Raw genomic sequence first — 2,863 nt, 5'->3', positions numbered from 1 at the left:
GTGTGTGTGTGTGTGTGTGTGTGTGTGTGTGTGTGTGTGTGTGTACATGCATGCACTGAGATTTGCAGGTTTATTTTTATTATATTGGAAAGACTTTGTTGCTAGTATAGAGATCTCTTTAGAGACTCATTTTCAATTTTGCACTCTGTGCATGGTTAACTATACAACTGTCCCATGATTTAATTGCTTTGAATAATTTGGGAGAAGAAGGCAATGTAATTGGCCCAGCATCCACTTATCCAGGAATGGACTGCAGTATTGTTATTGACACAAGATGCTCAAGATAGTGGCATGCAAATAAAACTAATTAATAGCAACAACTGTGACACCTTGAAATACCAACCAAATCAGCATCAATTATAGAATCAATAACAAGCTGGATATGGATATTCCATAAGAACCAATAATGTATATCCTTAACCATAGAAAATAGATCTATATTTATAGCATAAATACAAAAAACAAACCAAATATTGACATTCAGTAGATCTTTCCTAAATACAACCACTTCACCTTACTGAAAATATAAAAGCATTCAATGGTAATAGCATAGAGGTAACTAAATATCTAAACATTAATAAAGATTAATGGTTAGACTAGTAAAGATACAGAAAGTGAGAAACAAGAGTGTAAAAGAAGTAAAATTGGAAAAAAGAAAAGAAAGTCAACATTATCACAAATGATAATTCACGTAGAAGTCATACACTGCCTTACCTGATGGGATGAGTTGGTAATTTAACTCTGTGTTCTTTACATAATTCCATAACCCCTGTCCAATAATGACAAACTATCACATAAAACAGATGCCAATTGACAAACAGGCTACAAAATACATGACCATCCAAAATCAGCAAATTCAGTTGGGTATATTGCCTCAGATCTGTAATCCTAGCATTTGGGATACTGAGGCAGGACAATCACCATGAGTTCAAAGCCATCCTGAACTACATAGTGAGACTCTGTCTCAAAAAATTCTGTGAAACCATAAAAAATAAGGGAAGACTGAAAAACTGTGACAGATTGAAGAAGACAAAGAAAACATGATAACCAAGTGCAATGTGGTATCCTGGATTGGCTACTGGAAAACAAAAAAGGATACTAGTAAAACAACTGGCAAACTCTGAATAAAATCAGTATCTTAGTTAAAAATGATAAACAAATTCTAGGCACTTAGGTTCTATAAGTATACTATAGTTACCTAACATTGAGCTTTACTTATGATAGCTACAAACTGGAAATAAGTTAAATGTTCATCAATGGTAGAATAGATAAATAGATAGTAATACATTCATACAATAAAAAAGAGTAGTATGAGTAAAAATGAACAAACATAAAAGATCACTGAATCTCATATACATAATGCTAAGTGAAACATCCAGACATAAGAGTACTTTCAGTGTGATTCCATTTATATGACAATAAACAACATATAAAACATATATGGGAAGTTGAAATGGAGTTTTAAAATTTGTCACAACCTTTCTTGCAGCTTCTACCATCAAGTAGATAGAACTTATTCTCCACCCCTAGAATCTGAAGTGGCCCTGTGACTTGCTTTGACAAATAGAATGCAGCAAAAATAATACTCAATTTCTGAGAACTCCATTGCTGCCCCTCTTAATATGTGAGATATCTATGTAAATCATCCCAGTCTACCCTCTAGGAAAGACACATGGAGAGAAGGTAGGCTATGTGATAGCCAGCACCAACCACCAGACACATGCATAGACCAGCCAGACCAGGTCAAGCTGCCAAATGACTACAATCACATGAATGACTCCAGTTGTTACCAGCATAACTGACCAGCTGAGCCCAGCCTAAACTGACACACCAAATTGTAAGCAAAAGTTATTTTGAGCTACCAAATATTTGAAGGCTTTGTTAGTAATAGATAGTCAATACAATGATAGAAGACTAATAATTTCCCCTATGGTATAGATATTCACTGAAGAGGAATGTATAAAGTATTTCTGAAGTGCTGGTTATATATTTCATACCATAATCTCAGTAGTGCTTATTCAAGTGTATACTTACAAACTAAATGGACACATATTTATGTAAAATTTCACCAAGCCATCCATTTAAAATATAGGTATGTTTTATATACTATAGTTCAACAGCCTGTTTTAAAGGCATTGTCCAGTTTCTCTTGGTTCTTCCTGAGTGTGGAAAACAAAATAATATCTCCCAATGATGTCCAAGTAATTGGAATTTATGAGTATATTAGGATCCATGATGGAGAAAACTAATATTGCACATGAAATTAAGGTTGGCAATCCGTAGAGAGGAGGTTAGCTTGGATTACCCAGTAGCACTCAATGTCTTTAAAAGTAGAAGCAGAAAGCAGAAGAGTATAGTTAGAAAGAGATGTGACAAGAATCCAAGAAGTACAACATTACTGGCCCTGAATGAAGGAAACCACAAGCTGAGTTATGCAGAAGCAGGAAAACAAAACGAATATATTATCATCTCTAGTTATCCCTGACAATAACTTGATTTTCGCTAATGAGAATCATTTCAAACCTATGAATTGCAAAATTATAAGATAATAAAATTATGTTCTTTTACATTACTCAGTCTGTATCAGTTTGTTACAGCAACAATGAGAAAAAATAGTGGGTCACTGTTGCAAGGAAACTGACCTCAATGCATCTTACTATAGCTTAGTGGTCAACCATTTCCATTGACAATCAATTACTCCTCAAAGATTTCAAGAAGTCTAGATGAGACAGCACCAGAACTGTTTTTTTGCATAGCCTCCAAAACCCAAGATGACAATTGGGGCACTCTTTAAGCATGTAAATTTGTGCATCTCATCTTTGGTTTCATGTACTACTATTACTATCTTGAATTTTTTTTCAGA

The sequence above is a fragment of the Octodon degus genome, unplaced genomic scaffold (genome assembly GCF_000260255.1).
Source record: "Octodon degus isolate 3935 unplaced genomic scaffold, OctDeg1.0 scaffold00251, whole genome shotgun sequence".
NCBI classification, from domain to species: Eukaryota; Metazoa; Chordata; class Mammalia; order Rodentia; family Octodontidae; genus Octodon; species Octodon degus.
This window is presented reverse-complemented; position numbering follows the sequence as displayed.